Here is a 21105-nt window from a genome sequence, read left to right as displayed (position 1 = left end):
TCTTTCAACAAATATGTCTATGTGAATTACAAAGGCCATATAGGACACCGGCTTTGGAGTCAGGTCTAGATTCAACTACCAACTTCGTTGCCACTTCACTTCTCTTAGCCAGAGCTTCCTCACCTGTGCAATGAGGTGAACAGTATTTACTTCAAACTAAATGAGACAGGTTGTTAAAAATACTTAAAAGTATTTGGCATATAGTATATGCTCAATATATGGCTTCAGAAGGGAAAAAAACCTCAAATATCAAATAAAATGTTTTGCTTATATATCAGATATACGTTCTCTGATATATATATCAGATATATATTTCTCTGAAAAACAGAGCTCAGAAAAACATTAGCTGTGTTCTACTTATTAAGTAAGAGTAGTTGTATGCAGAGGGTGGAGTGTCTATATATGGGCATGTGTGTGCCTGTGTATCACTTTTTTTTATTAACTACTATTTTTTTCAATTAATAGACATTGTTTTTTTAGAGCAGCCTTAGGTTTACAGAAAGATTGAGTGGGAAATAGAAAGAATCCCATATACCACTTCTTCCTAACACACACACAGTTTCCCCTATTATTAACATCTTGCATTAGTGTGGTACATTTGTTACAACTAATGAACCAATGTTAATACAATATTATTAACTAAAGACCACAGTTTACATCAGGGTTCATTCTTTGTGTTATACCTTCTCTGAGTCTTGACAAAAGGATTATGACATGCACCCACCATTACAGAATCATCCAGAACAGTTTCACTGCCCTAAAAATCCCAGGCTCCACCTATTTGACCCTCCCTCTTCCAAATGTCACATAGTTGAAATCATACAGTATGTAGTCTTTTCACTAAGCAATATGCACTTAAGATTCCTCCATGCCGGGACTTCCTTGGTGGAGCAGTGGTTAAGAATCTGCCTGCCAAAGGCAGGGGACACGGGTTCGAGCCCTGGTCCAGGAAGATGCCGCAGGGCAACTAAGCTCGTGCACCACAACTACTGAGCCTGCGATCTAGAGCCCGCGCTCTAGAGCCCACGTGCCACAACTACTGAAGCCCACGTGCCTAGAGCCCATGCTCAGCAACAAGAGAAGCCACCGCAATGAGAAACCTGCGCACTGCAACGAGGAGTAGCCCCCGCTCACCACAACCAGAGAAAGCCTGCGCACAGCAACAAAGACCCAACGCAGCCATAAATTAAATAAATATTTTTTAAAAAAGATTCCTCCATGTCATTTCTTTTTATCACTGAAAAATATTCCACTGTCTGGATATACCACAGTTTGCTTATCCATTCACCTATCAAGTTTTGGCAATTATGAATAAAGCTGCTGTAAACATTCGTGTGCAGGTTTTCAACCCATTTGGGTAAATACCAAGGAGTATGACCACAGGATCATATGGTGAAACTATGTTTAGTTTTGTAAGAAACTTCCAGACTGTCTTTCATCCAAAGTAGCTGTACCATTTTGCATTCCCACCAGGAAAGAATGAGAGTTCCTGCTGCTCCACATCCTCATCAGCATTTGGTGCTGTCCAAGTTTGGGTCTTCAGCCATTCTAATAGGTGTGTAATGGTATCTCACTATCATCTGAAATTGAAATTCCTTGATGACGTATGATGTTGAGCATCTTTTCATATGCTTATTTGCCATGTGTATACCTTCTTTAGTGAGGTGTCTGTTCAGGTCTTCTGCCCTTTTTTAATTGGGTTGTCTGTTTAATTTTATGACTTCTTTGTATATTTTGGATACCAGTCCTTTATCTGATATGTGTTTTGCGAAGATTTTCTCCCAGTCTGGTACTTGTCTTCTCATCCTCTTAAGAGTGTCTTTCGGGCTTCCCTGGTGGCGCAGTGGTTGGGGGTCCACCTGCCGATGCAGGGGACGCGGGTTCGTGCCCCGGTCCAGGAAGATCCCACATGCCGTGGAGCGGCTGGGCCCGTGAGCCATGGCCGCTGAGCCTGCGCGTCCGGAGCCTGTGCTCCGCAACGGGAGAGGCCACAACAGTGAGAGGCCCGCGTACCGCAAAAAAATAAAAAATAAAAAATAAATAAATAAATAAATAAAAAAGAGTGTCTTTCATAAAACAGAAGTTTTTAGTTTTAATGAATCCCAGCTTATCAAATTTTTCTTTCATGGATCATATTTTTGGTGGCGTTGTATGTCCTTTTTAACTAACCTTTAAAGGTGAAAGCTTTAGATGTCAGGCTACCCAGCCCACAAAGCTAGGTTTTTGTAATGTATGAAATCTCAAAACTGGAGAATGACGATGCTTTCTATATTCAAACTATAAAATTTAGTCAAATATTTAGGAATTTTTCTGAAATGCAATTAGGAGAAAATATTAAAAATTAAGGCAAAAAATATTTAAATATACCTACTTTCTTGAAAAATTCCAAATAATGTCTTGTAAACAGTGTGACATAGAATCCAAGAAATTATTTACTCTCAAAATAATAACTGAATAGAAAACTTTAAATTTTGCTAATACTAACATCTGCAACCTCTCCAGAAGGAGCTATGTGAAAATCAAATATCCAGGCTCTACTTCTCCATTACAAAAGAACAATCACATGTCCACTATATTAAAGATGGGCAAATAAAATTAGAAAAAGATACCTCACTGATACGCCAAAGAGGATTACTTTAAGATAAAGAGATTTACCAGTAAATAGATACTTACTAATTGCCTGTTCTGTAACTTGGTACTGTGCTTGATAGCACAGGGCATATGAAAATGAACCAATTCAGATACATTAAGAGAAGAGCAAATACATATAAATTCAATACTTCCTCCAAATCCCTTCAAATAAACTAAACTTTCCCTACGTGGTGGCATTCAGTTTCTGTACAATACTAATGTGAAAAGAATACTGAATTTCCGTACTTTCCTCAGAAAATTTCCTTTTATTTTCTATATTAAAACGGCACTAGGGGAATGCTAAACTGAAAAACCTTTAAATTACTCATACCTACTCCAAAAATCCAGCTCTTCATCCCTACCCCAAAACACCTATAATGATGGAAAAGCTCAATCCCACCACATCACTTGAAGCCTTGCAACACTGGGCTCAGGCCAAAAGGTCCCTGCTCAATTAACAATTTAAACAAGGATGGCACAACGGCTGCAGCGCTAACATAAAATGCACTGTACAAGCCGGCTAGGTCAATCAGAATGCTTTCTGAACACTTACTGTCAGTGAGCAGGATGAAAAAGATGTTATCAAGTAACCAATCCAAGGAAGTGGTGACAGGAAACCACATCTCCTCACTGAAAGCACACACACTAGCCCTTCCCCATTCCTGATGGAATAGTGACAGAAGTGAAAGAACTCTATCCACCAGTTAGACAACTCATTTGGTTAAAGAACCAAAATTTAGTGCATCTCAACAAGTCTTTATTGAGAACCTACAATAAGCCAGCCACTGTTCTAGGCACTTAGGATGCATCAGTGAACAAAACAGACAAAAAGCCCTGCTCTTGTGTTTAAGTCCAGAGTTGGGGAAACAACCAAAAAACAGTAAATGTAAAAACAAGTAATTTAAACAGTATGTGAGAAGGTGTGAGGTGCTATGGAAAAGAAAGAGCAGGGGACAGCACATGTACGTGCAGGTACTATACAGAGGAGGGTGCGATTTTAAATAGATGGTCAGTCCTCATGGAGAAGGTGATGCCTGAGCAAACCTTGATGGGGTGAGGGAGTGAGCCATGCAGAGATCTCAGGAACGAGCATTCCTGGCAGGGGACGAAGACTGTGCCTGGTTAGATAGAGGCACAGGAGGCCACTGTGGCTGGACGGCTGGAGTAGGCTGGGTGGGGAGAGAAGGGCAATGAGGACTGAGGGTGGGAGTGAGGAACCACATCATACAGGGCAGAGGTTGGCAAACTTTTTCTTTAAAGGACCAGATAAAAAGTACTTTAGGCTTTTGAGCCATAAGGTCTCTACTACTCAACGCTGCCTTTGTAGTGCAAATGTAGCCATAACACAGTGTGCAAACAAATGGGTGTGGCTGTATTCCAATACAACTTTATTTATGGGCACTGAAATTTCAACTTCATATGATGTTCATGTCACAAAGTATCAGGTTTTTTTTTTTTTTAACCATTTAAAAATGTAAAAATCATTCTTAGCCCACAGGTCACACAAAAACAGGCAATGGGTCTTCCCTGGTGGCACAGTGGTTTAAAGTCCACCTGCCGATGCGGGGGACGCGGGTTCGTGCCCCGGTCTGGGAGGATCCCACGTGCCGCGGAGCGGCTGGGCCCATGAGCCATGGCCGCGGAGCCTGTGCGTCCGGAGCCTGTGCTCCGCAGCGGGAGGGGTCACAGCGGTGAGAGGCCCGCAAACCGCAAAATAAAAAAATTAAAAAAAAAACAAAACAAAAAACAGGCAATGGATCCAAATGTGGTCCAGGGGCCACCGTTTGTCAATTCCTAAAACAGGAGGTCCTTCTAGTCATCTTAAGGACTATGGCTTTTACTCTGAGTGAGACACGGAACCCTTAGAGGGTTTTGAGCAGAGCACTGACAATATCTGACTCATGTTTTTAAAAGATCACTATGCTTGCTATGTTGAAATACATTGTAGAGAGGGCAAGGGTGGAAGGAAGGAGACCACTAAGAAAGTTTAGCAATCAGAGAATAGATACATTCTGAAGGGAAAGATGGCATGTCTTCCTAGTAGAATGGATGTGGAGTGGGAGCGAGGTGGAGGCGTCAAGATTGACTTCAAGGTTTTTGGCCTGAGCAACTGAGTTAGGGAAGGTGCAGGGAGAGGCGGTTTGGGGATTAAGAACAGGAATTCAGGTTTGGACATGTTGAGCTGGAGATAATTATTAGATATACAAGTAGGCAACTATAGCATATGAACCTATAGTTCAGAAGAGAGATCTGGATTAGGTTATAAATTTGGTACTTTTCAGCATATAGGTAGTATGCAAAGCCACAAGATCACCAAGGGAGTAGGTGCACCAACGAACAGGAAAAAGAGGCACAACTAGCCAGAGAAGTGCCTGAGAGATACCAGGAAAACGAAGACTGTGCTGTTCTGAGAGCCATGTAAAGAAAACATAAATGAGGCAAACTCTCTGAATTCAAAACAGGAAAAGGGATACAGCATGAGAATGGAAATCCTGAGTTTCAGTCTTTGTTTTACTACTAAAGATGTTTATAACTCAAAGATATAGAAGTCTTGTATACTACTGTGAATAGTTTTGCCATGTTTTACTATTTACAGGAATCTATCTTCTCCTAAACTATTCTATCCCACTTCAGCCCATCTTTGGGGAAAATTTTACTTTGAGAACATCAAGCTCCCCTTCAAAACCTTCAATGATGGGGACTTCCCAGGTGGCGCAGGGGTTAAGACTCCGCGCTCCCAATGCAGGGGGCCTGGGTTCGACCCCTGGTCAGGTAACTAGATCCCACATGAATGCCGCAACTAAGCCTGTGTGCCACAACTAAGGAGCCCACCTGCTGCAACTAAGACCAGTGCAAATTAATTAATTAATTGAAATAAAATAAAGTAATAAATAAAATTTTAGAAAAACTTTCACTGACTACTCAATAGCTTAACTGGCATTCCACTCAAATACTGGGTGTCACCAAGGCCCTCCATAATACAACACGTATGCAATTCTGTCCCTGTCATTTCTCTCATCACTGTAGTTCCAGCCAAAAAGAGAATAATGAATCTTCCCCAGAATACCATACAATGTGCTACCGCTAAGCTCCAAGTTAAACCCTTCCCTTACCTGGACTGCAACCTCTACTCCACTATGATCTGCCCTTGTTCTATTCATCAAATGTCCATCTCTAATCTACCCTTCCAGGAAGTCTTACCTAATACTTGAGGTTAATATAAATTTCTTCTTTCTTTGAGCCATCCAGTCCTTTTTCAACTTCCTTTATGACATTTCTATTACTCAGTTTTAGTTATTTTTATCACAAGCTCCTTAATGAAATTACTTATCTTTATCTCCACAGCACCTACAGTGCCCTGCACTCAGGAGAGGCTCAATAAAAATCTGAATTCAACCCGAGACTTCTCTTTCCTTAGAGAGTGCCATTAACTGTAGAATCCAAGAAGGCTCCATCTGAAATGTCACTGTCTCTTCCCATATATTTCCACAGCTGTCATCATCATAGTGACTTACAGGCAATTTCTGACTCTTCTTCCATAAGCACAATTTCCACTGTTTATTTGCCTTATTTCACCCATCTTAGATTAATCCCCCAAACTTCCTTCCACTCCTTCAGGACGGACTTTAGTACTTAGTTCATCTCTAATTCCTGGCATAATTCTTAGTAATTTCCAGAACCACATAGATGATCCTTCTAAAATCCTTGTATTCTTTTCCTCCAATGTTCTCATCTCCTTTCCTACCCGAGGTACCCACTCCCCACCAGGACCCATAATCTACTAACCCAACCACCTTTCAGAGTCCCCCACCCTTTGCATGCCCTCACTTCTGTCCTTATCCAACTGAAATTACACAATCCATCATCTATCACTGATTTTCACCAGCAATTTCCTTTGTTATCCTACCCTGGCAAAACCCCAACCCTGATCATACCCAAGACTCTTAACTATACCCCACCAGTAACCCTGGAATGTGGCAGGGGGGGTGAGGGGGAAATCACACAATAGTGCTAATTGGTTCTTTTTTTTTTTTTTTAAGGTTTTTTTTTTTTTGATGTGGACCATTTTTAAAGTCCTTATTGAATTTGTTACAGAATTGCTTCTGTTTTATGTTTTGGTTTTTTGGCCGAGAGGCATGTGGGAGCTTAGCTCCCTGACAAGGGATCAAACCCATACCCTCTGCATTGGAAGGCGAAGTCTTAACCACTGGACCACCAGGGAAGTCCCAGTTCTTTTTCTAAATTCATGATTTAACTTCAAAAGGCCCAATAATCAACAGTTCCCAAACAGGGGTGGTACTGCAACCCTGGGGGATTTAAAAATGTGAGGTAAAGTTTGCTGGTTGTCACAATGACTAGGTGGGTAATCCTGGCATTGGGTACCCTGGGATGCTAAACACCTGCAACACCCAAGGAGCCCCATTAAAAAAAACAAATATTCATTCACTTCCCACTTTCCTAATGATTATTTCACATCTTCTCTTGTCTCATCACATCTGTATTTTCTTCCCATATCCTCGCATTCAACTGGTCATCCTCCTGCTTCCTATTTCATGCAAAATATCAACGTTGCTGCATCTTTTCCCATATATTCTTCCTTCTTTCCTGTTTTACAAATGAACTGTCCCTATTCCTATCTAATGGAAATCTTTCCACTCAAATCCTCAAGAATATCACTCCTGTAATCACCCCCCTCCACTCTCTTGAATAACTTTCCTTGACCTCTTGCCTCCCCACGGCCGGATTCTCTGCCTCTCTTAAGGCATAATTCTTTGAGTTCACACTTCCGGTTTCCATTTCCTCTCCTCCCATTCTCTCTTAAATTCACCCCAATCAGCCTCTCACCCCAATGCTCCACCGAAACAGCTCTTGTCAAGTCCCATAGGACTTCCATGGAGTTCAATGCTGTGAACGATTCTCGGCCCTCATTTTAGTCAACTTCTCAGCAAGAGCTGACACAGCTGACTGCTCCCTGCTTAACCATTTTACTTCCCTTGGCTCCCATCCAGTACACTACCCTCTTTGCTCTCCCCCTACTTCATAAATTACTCTGCCATCTCCCTTCTTTCTTATATCCACAACCTAAATGCTGGAGTGCCTCTGGACACACACCTCACTCTTAATCTCTTTACTATTCTACACACACTCCCTTAGCAATATCATCCAGGCTTGATGCTTTAAATTCCATGTGTACACTGAGGACTCCCAAATTTATATCACCCTGAGTTTCAGACTCACATTCAAGTACACAATCAACATACCCACCTAGATGTCTACTAAACATCTTAAACTTAATATGTCCCAGACCAACTCGTGACCTCCTCCCTCAAAAAAACAAAACTAAAACGAGATTTGCTACTCACTCCCAGTCTTCCCTCTCTCAAAAGAAGGCAAATACCCCATCCTACAGCAGTTCATGCCAAAAACCTGGGGAGTCATCCTTGACACCTCTCTTCCTCTCACATCCACATCTGATCCATCACCAAATCCTTCACTTTTACCTTGTTCTCTTGCTTCCCCACCTAGAGTTTATTCTCAGCAAGAGTAACCAGTGTTCCCTTTAAAATTTACATTATGTCATGTCACAGCCAAGACATGAAAGCAACCTAAATATCCACCAATAGACAGATGGATAAAGAAGATGTGGTACATATATACAATGGAAAATTACTCAGCCATAAAAAAGAATGAAATAATGTCATTTGCAGCAACATGGATGGACCTAGAGATTATCATACTAAGTGAAGTAAGTCAGACACAGAAAGATAAATATCATATGATATCACTTATATTGTGGAATCTAAAAAATGATACAAATGAACATATTCACAAAATATAAACAGACTCACAGACATAGAAAAACTTATGGTTACCAAAGGGGAATGGTTGGGGGGGGGGGAGGGAAAAATTAGGAGTTGAGATTAACATATACACACTACTATATATAAAATAGAAAATCAGGGACTTCCCTGGTGGCACAGTGGTTGAGACTCCACGCTCCCAATGCAGGGGGCCCGGGTTCAATCCCTGGTCAGGGAACTAGATTCCACATGCATGCTGCAACTGAGAGTTCCCATGACACAAGTAGGGAGCCAGCAAGCCACAACTAATGAGCCCACTGGCCGCAACTAAGGCCTGGCGCAACCAAAGAAATATTTTTTTAAAAAATTAGTCAACAAGGACCTACTGTATAGCACAGGGAACTCTACTCAATACTTTATAATAACCTATATGGGAAAAGAATCTGAAAAAGAATAGATATATATGTATTAATAAAACTAAATCACTTTGCTGTACACCTGAAACTAACACAACATTGTAAATCAACTATATCCCAATATAAAATTAAAATTTAAAAAACATTAGGTCATGTCATTCCTCTGCTCAGAACCTTCCAATGCTTCTGGTCTCTGAGTAAACACCTCATAATGGCCTATAAATCTCCAATAATCTGATTCCCATTAACTTCTTGGCCTCATCCCCCATCACTCCCCTCCTCACACACTGTGTTCCACCCACACTGGTATCTTGCTATTTCTCAAACAAGGCACACAATTCCGCACCCTTGGAACCTAGCTAGTTTACCCCTGACATCCACATAACTCCTCTTACTTCTTCAAGCGTCTGCTCAAATGTCACCTTATCATAAGCCCATCCCTGATTACCCTATATAAAACAGCACGCCCTCCTCCAGCACACCTCTGACCCTGTTCTCTCCATAGGATTTACTATTGCCATATGACATCTTTTGCTTACTTTTTGTTTTGCAAACATAGAATACCTGGCACAAAGGAGAAACTCAAATGAATTTCTCAAAATATTTTCTCATATAGCATCACATTCATTGCTTACAACAGCCCTGAAAAGTAGTAAAAAACAGAATGGTATAAATTTCATTTTTTAAACTTTTAAAATGTGAAAGCACAAATATACAAAGATGTTAAATTATTTATCTATGATCACACATTGGCAGAGCTATCCCTAGAACTTGGGTTGGGTCTCCAGCATCTTTACGATTCATATCACCGTGTCCACAAGCAAATCAAAGAGCAGGTATATATTTAATTTTGCACAGTGATCTTTAAAAGATCTAGTCCTTTAAATCACAATTAAACATGAAGTAGCACCTGAACTATATGTGCCTCAGTACCTATTAACTGCCTTCTCACTAAATGGCTGTGATAGAGGTCATCAGAGTATCTTTAGAATTTACAGATATGGTGACAATTCTGATCAAAAGAAAAAAGTGGTAATGAATGTGCCAAGAAACAGTATTCTCTGCCCTACTGTGCCCACTGCAGCACACTTAACACTGGAGGGAAAACCAGCACCTTGGTAAACAAGGTTCAAATATTGTCTTTGGTTCCCAAAAGACTTTTTGTTGTTATTCTACAGGACAGAGCATCACAAAGAAACCATATCTGAAGATAGAAAGGACAAGATTATTTCTCTTAATTAGTTAGGTTTGCAAAATGACCTCAGAACCTGCAATCTAGTAATGAACAAGGAGTAATGTTAAAAACTACCAACTTTAAAACAAAAAGAAGTCTTTTTGTTTTCACCTTAGCAAAATAAACAATAGGTCTTGTATGCCAAAAAAGTACACAGATTCACCAAGTATTACAGCAATACAGAAAATATTTCACATACAACAGTGCTAAAAATGAAGAACTACATTAGATTCCTCAGTAATATAATAATTTAATTTCCAGCCTCTTGCCAGCACTCATTCTCCCTTTCTGGCATCCTCTGCCACAGTTGGAAACTGTGTATCTAGGTCAGAAAAGACAAGCAGCTTTTCAGAACAGCTCAGTATCTTTGGCACAAGTGTTGATATTATAATTCAACCCTTTCACAAACTCCTTTTAAAATACAACCTGTTGTAAACCACAAGATTAGTACTGTACAGACAGTACAGTAGTCTGATATTTATGAAAAACCACTGGAAAAAGTACTTAAATGCCAGATTTAGAAAACTGATGAAAAACATGAGACAGGCAACACTATGTAATTAGTGGAAGAGCAATGGATTTAGGGTCAGAAGATCTGCCTTCTAATTCCAACTCTGCTACAGTGAGCTGGCCAATTTTAAATAAATTTCAACCTCTCTGAGCCTCAATTCTTTCATTTACAAAGTAAAAGGGTTAGACTACACCTAGATTACTTTATAGGTACCATTTGTTTAAACATGATTCTATGAAAAACCAGAAATCTAAGAGTACATTTTATATGACACTGCTTAAATATATTCCTTAAAAGTATATATTTTCACAATGTAATCATATTTTAAATAGTGTAGATAAAATGAGAAAACAGATAATTGGCAAAATTTGAATGCTGAATATCTGATAACATTATGGAATTATTTCTGGAGGGTGATAATGGTATTGTGTGGTGACAATGGTATTGTGGGTTTCTTTTGGGGGGGTAGGAGATATATAGTATATAAAGATTAGTATAGGGCTTCCCTGGTGGCCCAGTGGTTGAAAGTCCGCCTGCCGATGCAGGGGACGCGGGTTTGTGCCCCGGTCCGGGAGGATCCCACATGCCGCGGAGCGGCTGGGCCTGTGAGCCATGGCTGCTGAGCCTGCGTGTCCGGAGCCTATGCTCTGCAATGGGAGAGGCCACAACAGTGAGAGGCCCGCGTACCAAAAAAAAAAAAAAAAAAAAAAAAAGATTAGTATATACACTAAAGTATTCACAGATGAAATTAAATGAAAATCTGTGATCTCTAAAATAATCTAGTTGAGGGGATGAGGGAGAATGAAATAAGGCCTGCCATATGTTAATAATTACTGAAAATTGATGATGGAGGTTTTCTCTATGGTTCGCAGGGGTTCTCTCTACTTGTACAGGTTTGAACATTTCCATAAGAAGGTTTTTAAACAGGAATAAATTTATCAAGAATCTAAACAACCAACTTTCAATTTATCTGTAGTAAAATTAGATTGTCATATGTCATATTTTCTTCAGGTACAACGTGTCTGCTTTAGAGTACCCATGATGTAATTGTGCAAACCAAAGCAAGTGAAATTATAAAAGGATAAAACCATTTTGCGAAGCAATTCAGTAATAACTGAATAGTCAAAGATGTGGATATACTACAAGCAACAATACTATTTCCAGTTACATTATCTAGAGAAACTCCAATATATAAACACAGTAAGACAGATAACACCAATATTCACTTTAGCACTGTTTATAATCACAAAATACTGGAAACCTAAATGTCCATCAACAAAAGAATGAAGATACAAATCATGTAGTAAATGAATTACAATGATACATTTTACCATGTCTAAATTCAAAACAAGGCTGAGTGGAAAAGCTAATAGTTGCAGAATAATATGTACAAAATGATGGCTTTTATTTAAACTTGAAAATGCATAAAATATTACATATAATTTATAGATACAAACATACACACTTTGTTGGTATAAAAACATCTAACGTAATGACAAGCAAAAGATTCAAGAGTAGTTATCACTGGGAAAAGAAGGGACAGAACAGGATCAGGGAGGGATACACACACAGTATGTATCTGAGATACTATTTCTTAGAAAAATAATGTGAAGCAAATTTGGCAAAACATTAACATGCAAAAAAAAGCTATGTGTGGTGGGCATCCAGTTTTTTGTTATTCTATTTTGTCTATATGCATGAAACAATTTGTAAATATTCAGAAACAAAAGGAACCTTGCTTGTTCCTCTTAAATCGGAAGCTACTTTAGCTCTGGTTCTAGCCTTTGGGGATTAGCAACTTTTTCAATTTAAACTAAATACTGTCATTGGATAGAAGATCCTAGAAAGTTCCATCATCAAGAAAGATTACAGGGTTTTTCTTTTAAAGTGGAATGAGACATATTCTTACATAGAATTTGTCCAGGGGAGTAACCAAAGACTTGCAAAGTATCAGAGTGTAGGCTAAAGCCACTGTCACTGTTAGAAAGGTCCCAAAGCACTACAGGAGGCAATACTGCTCAGAAACATTCTGATTTTAAATAAAATGTCAAGTAATACTTTTGTTAGGGTATCTATGGAAAGTTCAAGATGCTTCCCAAGTTTCCCTAACCTGGGAGAACTCAACCTCCAAGTTCTGTCTCCCCTGCAGATTTTGCCTTATAGGCTTTGTTACAGGAAGATCTAGATTTGGTCGTAGGCTTTGCTATGGGAAGATCTAGAATAGGCTTTAACTCTAGGGCAGTAGTCAGAAAACTTTTTCTTAAAGAGCCGAATAGTAAATATTGTGGCCTTGCCGGCCCTAATGTCTCTGTGGCAAATACTGGACTTTGCCATTGTAGACTGAAAGCAACCAGACAATATGTAAATGATGGGCGTGGATATGTTTTAACAAACTTTACTGACACGGTTTGCCAATCCCTGCTTTATCTCATGTTCTTTCCAGTGTTTCATCAGTTGCCTGGGGTGTCCATCATGTCTCTCAAATCCGTCTGGGCCAGAGCTCCAATATCCCCCAGCTGTACGACCTCTAGTATCTCTGTTCCATTCCCAACCCTAAGGCACCCTTCTGGTCTTTCTCATTCATGGACGCCCAACCCTCTGCCAAGAATTCACAAGGGACCCACACACAAACATCTGAGCGCCCCTCCTACACACCTTCCTCTTCTCCAAGGTCCTGCCCTGAAGATGCTAGACATTTTAGCTGTCCCAAATTCTGAGCTCAGAACAGTAAGGCCACAATGCTCTGCCTGGACTCCAGCTCAGGAAATTGTTTTCAGGTAGAAATCAGGGTCAATCATGGGGCTCATTCCATGAATTCCAAGACCACAGGCCTGTTGCCCAAAGGCTAAAAGAGCTGCCTCATATATTTTGTCCAGTTTTACAGTTTTTTTAAGGCAAGAAGGCTAGTCCAGAACATTACTCCAACATAGCCAGAAGCGGAAGTTGTAGTCAATAAACATTCTAGTTTCTACTATATACCAAGTCCTCTGCTGGGGTATAACTAAATCTGCAGCCATGATATAATCCAAAGGGCATGAGGGTGAGAACAGCCATTCATTCATTCATTCATTCCTCCATCCAATAAATACTTACTAAGCATCTTAATGTACAGGAAAGTGCTGACTTTATGACTTTGAGCCTTAGTATTAGCCCAGCCCAAAGTAGGACTAAAACTTGCCCTGCCAAACACATAGGCTTTAGGTAAGGGTTAAAGTTGAGAAAATGTACATAAAAGCACTTGGTAAAGCACTACACCAGTACAGGTTATTTCTGTGATGGCAACAACTATACCCTTATTAATAAAGCACAAGAGGGGCTTCCCTGGTGGCGCAGTGGTTGAGAGTCCGCCTGCCAATGCAGGGGACACGGGTTTGTGCCCTGGTCCGGGAAGATCCCACATGCCACCGAGCGGCTGGGCCCGTGAGCCATGGCCGCTGAGCCTGCACGTCCGGAGCCTGTGCTCCGTAATGGGAGAGGCCACAACAGTGAGAGGCCCGCGTACCGAAAAAAATAATAATAAATAAATAAAGCACAAGAAGTTCTCCCAGCAGCAGAAACTGCATGTAAAAGGATAGCTGTGAAAGAATATGGTGTCTATTATGAGTGTGTGTGTGTCCGTGTGTATGCTTGCGCAGACATTCCCTGGAGGTGAAGGGATTCCAGAATTCAAATCTGCTAGAAAACAGAGTGCATTTATAGAAGTGACAGGAGATATGGGTATCTGTCATACAATGCTTCTGATAAGCTGAACGAGGAGCAGAATAGCATTTAAATGAAGCACTTTTTTGAAATTTAAAATCAGCGTATAGAAAAAATAATTTTTGAAAATGTTTTACTATAGAATGCTTTACCACAAATTTCTTTAGGTTAAGCTTTATTCCAACCATTTTCAAATTCTAGAAGTAATTTCTAATATAAATAACACATTCACGTAACATCCTTTTAATATTTGTCTAAATGAATCACAAAGGTCATAATCATTTTCTCACCAACAGTCATGACACGAAAAAAAAAATGAAATATATAATAAAGTCCAGAGAAAGGGTAAATCATTCAAGAAACACAGGCTGGTGAGAGTTTAGGGAAAAGTCACGCTGACTAGTAGACCTGTGATCCCTACACAGGTACCTGAGTTTAAAGCACAAACGTGAATCCAGCTTTTTTAAAATGACTTATTTTCTGTTGGGGGTTGGGAATGAGCAATGACTAGTTATACATACACATGGGTATATGCCAAAATGTTTCTCATTCTGCTTTCATTTTCCTAAACAATCTTCTTCCTTCACTGTTATTTTACCACTGCAATCTCAGGACTTTAAATGTCAGCTTTAATGTTAACAGATATTGGCATATAAAATGAAAAAAAGAAAAGCAAACGATTCCGTAAAGACACAAAAGTGTTGACTATAAAATAAAATATAGTTGAGTATATTAAAACCTAGAACTTCTGTTCATCAAAAAAAAAACCCTAAAGGAAGTTGAAAGAACAAGTTACAGAGGACTCTAGGAGGGCTCACGCCAAGGAGTACTTCCCAGAACTTCTGTTGCCAGTGTCCTTGTCCTCGCGGTGAGTGAAAGCCACCCCCCAGCTCTGCAGGAGACCCTCCAACACTAGCAGCTGTGTGCCTGACAGGGTCTTGGTGCTCCGGCCGGCTGTCTGGCCTGAGACTCTGAGGTGGAAGAGCTGAGTTCAGGACACTGGACCACCAGAGACATCCGGGCCCCACATATCAATCGGCAAGCGCTCTCCCAGAGATCTCTGTCTCAACACTAAGACCCAGCTCCACTCAACGACCAGCAAGCACCAGGGCTGGACATCCCATGCCAAACAACTAGCAAGACAGGAACACAACCCCACCCATTAGCAGACAGGCTGCCTAAAACCACAAGTTCACAGACACTCCAAAATACACTACCGGACGCAGTCCTGGCCACCAGAAAGACAAGATTCAGCCTCATCCACCAGAACACAGGCACCAGTCCCCTCCACAACCCACTGAACCAACCTTACCCACTGGGGACAGACACCAAAAACACAGGAACTCTGAACCTGCAGGCTGCGAAAAGGAGACCCCAAACACAGTAAGTTAAGCAAAATGAGAAGACAGAGAAATACGCAGCAGATGAAGGAGCAAAGTAAAAACCCAACAGACCAAACAAATGAAGAGGAAATAGGCAGTCTACCTGAAAAAGAATTCAGAGTAATGATAGTAAAGATGATCCAAAATCTTGGAAATAGAATCGGGAAAATACAAGAAACGTTGAACAAAGACCTAGAAGAACTAAAGAGCATGATGAACAACACAATAAATGAAATTAAAAATTCTCTAGAAGGAATCAATAGCAGAATAACTGAGGCATAAGAACAGATAAGTGACCTGAAAGATAAAATAGTGGAAATAGGGCTTCCCTGGTGGCGCAGTGGTTGAGAGTCCACCTGCCGATGCAGGGGACACAGGTTCGTGCCCTGGTCCGGGAAGATCCCACGTGCCACGGAGTGGCTAGGCCTGTGAGCCATGGCCGCTGAGCCTGCCCGTCCGGAGCCTGTGCTTCGCAATGGGAGAGGCCACAACAGTGAGAGGCCCACGTACCGCAAAAAAAAAAAAATAGTGGAAATAACTACCGCAGAGCAGAATAAAGAAAAAAGAATGAAAAGAATTGAGGACAGTCTCAGAGACCTCTGAGGGCATATAGGACAAACCCACAGCCAACATCGTTCCCAATGGTGAAAAACTGAAACCATTTCCACTAAGATCAGGAACAAGACAAGGTTGCCCATTCTCACCGCTATTATTCAACATAGTTTTGGAAGTATTAGCCACAGCAATCAGAGAAGAAAAAGAAATAAAAGGAATCCAAATTGGAAAAGTAGAAGTAAAACTGTCACTGTTTGCAGATGACATGATACTATATATAGAGAATCCTAAAGATGCTACCAGAAAACTACTAGAGCTAATCAATGAATCTGGTAAAGTAGCAGGATACAAAATGAATGCACAGAAATCTCTTGCATTGCTATACACTAATGATGAAAAATCTGAAAGAGAAATTAAGGAAACATTCCCATTTACCATTGAAATGAAAAGAATAAAATACCTAGGAATAAACCTACCTAAGGAGAAAAAAGACCTGTATGCAGAAAACTATAAGACACTGATGAAAGAAATTAAAGATGATACAAACAGATGGAGAGATATACCATGTTCTTGGATTGGAAGAACTGACATTGTGAAAATGACTATACTACCCAAAGCAATCTACAGATTCAATGCAATCCCTATCAAACTATCAATGGCATTTTTCACAGAACAAAAAATTTCACAATTTGTATGGAAACACAAAAGACCCCGAACAGCCAAAGCAATCTTGAGAAAGAAAAACGGAGCTGGAGGAATCAGGCTCCCTTACTTCAGACTATACTACAAAGCTACAGTAATCCAGACAGTATGGTACTGGCACAAAAACAGAAATATAGATCAATGGAACAGGATAGAAAGCCCAGAGATAAACCCACACACATATGGTTACCTTATCTTTGATAAAGGAGGCAAGAATATACAATGGAGAAAAGACAGCCTCTTCAATAAGTGGTGCTGGTAAAACTGGACAGCTACATGTAAAAGAATGTAATTAGAACAGTCTCTAACATCATACACAAAAATAAACTCAAAATGGATTAAAGATCTAAATGTAAGGCCAGACACTATAAAAGTCTTAGAGGAAAGCATACGCAGAACACTCTATGACATAAATCACAGCAAGAGCCTTTTTGACCCACTTCCTACAGAAATGGAAATAAAAACAAAAACAAACAAATGGGACCTAATGAAACTTAAAAGCTTTCGCACAGCAAAAGAAACCATAAAGAAGACAAAAAGACAACCCTCAGAATGGGAGAAAATATTTGCAAACGAAGCAACTGACAAAGGACTAATCTCCAAAATATACAAGCAGTTCATGCAGCTCAATATCAAAAAAACAAACAACCCAATCCAAAAATGGGCAGAAGACCTAAATAGACATTTCTCCAAAGAACATATACAGATTGCCAACAAACACATGAAAGGATGCTCAACATCACGGTACATACATACAATGGAATATTATTCAGCCATAAAAAGGAACGAAATTGGGTCATTTGTAGAGACGTGGATGAATCTAGAGACTGTCATACAGAGTGAAGTAAGTCAGAAAGAGAAAAACAAATATTGTATATTAACGCATATATGTGGAATCTAGAAAAATGGTACAGATGAACTGGTTTGCAGGGCAGAAATTGAGACACGGATGCAGGGAACAATCATATGGACACCAAGGGGGGAAAGTGGTGGTGGTGGTGGTGGTGGTGGTGGCGGAGGTGGTGGGATGAATTGGGAGATTGGGATTGACATATATACACTAATATGTATAAAATGGATAACTAATAAGAACCGCTGTACAAAAAAATAAATAAAATAAAATTCAAAAAAAAGAAAGGATGCTTAACATCACTAATCGTTAGAGAAATGCAAATTAAAACTACAATGAGGTATCACCTCACCCCGGTTAGAATGGCCATCATCAAAAAAACTACAAACAATAAATGGTGGAGAGGGTGTGGAGAAAAAAAAGGGAACCCTCCTGCACTGTTGATGGGAATGCAAATTGGTACAGCCACTATGGAGAACAGTATGGAGGTTCCTTAAAAAACTAAAAACAGAACTACCACACGACCCAGCAATCCCACTAGTGGGCATATACCCTGAGAAAACCGTAATTCAAAAAGAGTCATGTACCAAAATGTCCATTCCAGCTCTATTTACAATAACCAGCACATGGAAGCAACCTAAGTGTCCATCGACAGATGAATGGATAAAGAAGATGTGGCACATATATACAATGGAATATTACTCAGCCATAAAAAGAAATGAAATTGAATTATCTGTAGTGAAGTGGATGGACCTAGAGTCTGTCATACAGAGTGAAGTAAGTCAGAAAGAAAAAAACAAATACCGTATGCTAACACATATATATGGAATCTAAAAAAAAAAAAGGTTCTGAAGAACCTAGGGGCAGGACAGGAATAAAGACGCGGACATAGAGAATGGACTTGAGGACATGGGGAGGGGGAAGGGTAAGCTGGGACAAAGTGAGAGAGTGGCACTGACATATACACACTACCAAATGGAAAACAGATAGCTAGTGGGAAGCAGCCGCATAGCATAGGGAGATAACCTCAGTGCTTTGTAACCACCTAGTGGGGTGGGATAGGGAGGGTGGGAGGGAGACACGAGAGGGAGGGGATATGGGGATATATGTATACGTATAGCTGATTCACTTTGTTATACAGCAGAAATTAACACAACATTGTAAAGCAAGTATACTCCAATAAAGACGTAAAAAAAAAAAAAAAGAACAAGTTACAAACTGAAAAGACTTCTGGAAAACATACATACAACAAAATACCAAAAATATACCAAGATGACTTAAAATCCAAATGAAAAGCAGACAACACAGAAGAAGCGGGGAGGGATTTCCCTGGCAGTCCAGTGGCTAAGACTCCCGGTGCAGCAGGGGGCCCGGGTTCAATCTCTGGTCAGGGAACTAGATCCCACATACTGCAACTAAGAGCCCGTGTGCTGCAACTAAAAGATCCCTCATGCTGCAACGAAGATCCTGTGTGCTGTAACTAAGACCTGGCGCAGCTAAATAAATAAAGACTTTTTAAAGGAGGGTGGACAGAAAAAAGTCATAAACAAGCATTTCACAGGGGGGAAAAAAAACACCACAAGACCAATAAAAATGAAAACCACTGTATACCCATTAAAGCTGCAAAAATTAAGAAGTCTGGCAATACCAAGTGTTGGAAAGGGTATAGATCCGTAGGGACTTTTATGATGGATGTTGGGAAAAAAATGTTTGGCATAATTTCCACAAATCGAATAATCCCATACTCTGTTACTCAGGGATTTTACTCCTAAGCATACATGAAGAGAAACTTACACACGTACAAGAGACACGACGTGTACATTAGCATGTTCATAGCAAAATTGTTCAAAACAGCAAAATCCTGGAAAACATGCAAAATGCCCATTCACAGGAGAATAAATGAATACACTATGGTATATTAATGCAATGGATTATTATTCAGCAAAGTGAAGGAACTACAGTGACATGCAGCAATATGGATAAATCTTAGCAGTACAATATTAAGTGAAAACACTATGTCCCAAATGATTACATATAGAATGATATCTTTTTTGTAAAATTAAGACCAGAATAAAAAGAATCTAAGAATCCATAAAGATATAATAAAGGTATATACAAAACCAGAAAGCAAGGGAATGATGAATACAGAATTCCAGCTGTGAATTCTGTTGTGGGTAGGAACTGGAATAAGGATGGTTGGGGGAACCTATAAAGTAAGATGTAGGTTATTAAGGGCTAGCTTCTGTTCTGATGGTGGGTTCACAGGAGCTTATTAAATTTTTAAAAATAATATAAAAACAGACTATCCATGGGCAAATGAGAGCATGTCATAAACAATGTTTATGTCTAATCCATTACCCAATTCTGTGCACATTATCCAATTTTTTAAAAAGCGTCTTAGCCTATGTTAAACTTTTTACTAAACTGAGTTTTGATCTTCCTGATTGGGGTATAATTTTTTTATTTAAATAAAAACCACTCAGCTATAAACAGTTATTAAGCTATTTTCCTAATGTGGATAACAAAAAATATGAATTTCTGATATAGTATCCTAAGTTATTATGCCTATTATTATGTAAAAGTCACATACTATGACTCAACTCATGGTATATTCAGTACAACAGCATTCATGAAACTGCAATGTAGTAAGTGCTCTAAGCTTGCTACATACTGGAAAGGGAACAAAAACTTCCATGATCCACAGAAAACATCCTTACTTTTCACAGGATGACTTGTTTCTCACCAGCTCTTAAAATATAGATGCCAACTCAAAAAAGTCTTCTTACTCATAAGTGACACTTTCAAGTTAACCTCAGCAATTTTCCCCAACCTTCTGTACAGAAAAAGAACAAGTAAAATGCAAAATTTCTTCCTTAATGCAGATATTCTCAGTTATTAGAAAACTTAAAATTGGGGTTTTCATAACAACTCAACCACTTAATAGACAAATGCATAGGTATATATTTAATGTTTCAAGAAAAAATTAAGAATATAAAAACAATTCGTTCTACTTAATTTCTACATTTCGTAATTTCCAGTTAATATGGTATTTACAGAACTACATATTCACCTACCTCTGACAGAGGTTCACAAGGAAGACAGTATATAAATAACTGATAAACACTCATGAAGAATGATCTTCATATGTAAAAAGCATCCCCTTGTGTGAATTTCCAGTGGGAAACAAACTTCAAACTTCTAAATGATGTACTTTATTATTAGCTGAAAAGCTTTAAAGCGCTCAACCATCTGAGTAATATTAAGCTGAGAGAGAGAGAAAGGGAAACAGAGAGACAGAGACACACAAAAGGGAAAGACCAAGCA

The 21105-nt window shown here is 39.6% G+C and overlaps 1 protein-coding gene across 10 annotated transcripts in view; it reads right to left on the bottom strand.

The window, feature by feature from the left end:
- The window catches only part of STRBP (spermatid perinuclear RNA binding protein), a 134712-nt gene that overhangs the window by 63462 nt on the left and 50145 nt on the right, over positions 1–21105 (bottom strand). Inside the window, exon 1 of one of the 10 annotated variants that reach the window (XM_067743373.1) lies at positions 20499–20518. The exons of the other annotated variants lie outside the window; for them this stretch is intronic. The gene's annotated coding sequence lies outside the window, so the exon portion shown is untranslated. Of the gene's footprint in view, positions 1–20498; positions 20519–21105 lie in introns of those variants that run through there. 10 annotated transcript variants of the gene reach the window in all.

This window comes from Pseudorca crassidens, chromosome 7, assembly GCF_039906515.1.
Source record: "Pseudorca crassidens isolate mPseCra1 chromosome 7, mPseCra1.hap1, whole genome shotgun sequence".
Taxonomy (NCBI): domain Eukaryota; kingdom Metazoa; phylum Chordata; class Mammalia; order Artiodactyla; family Delphinidae; genus Pseudorca; species Pseudorca crassidens.
Note: the sequence above shows the minus strand (reverse complement) of the source record. Positions and strands in the feature narration are given on the sequence as shown.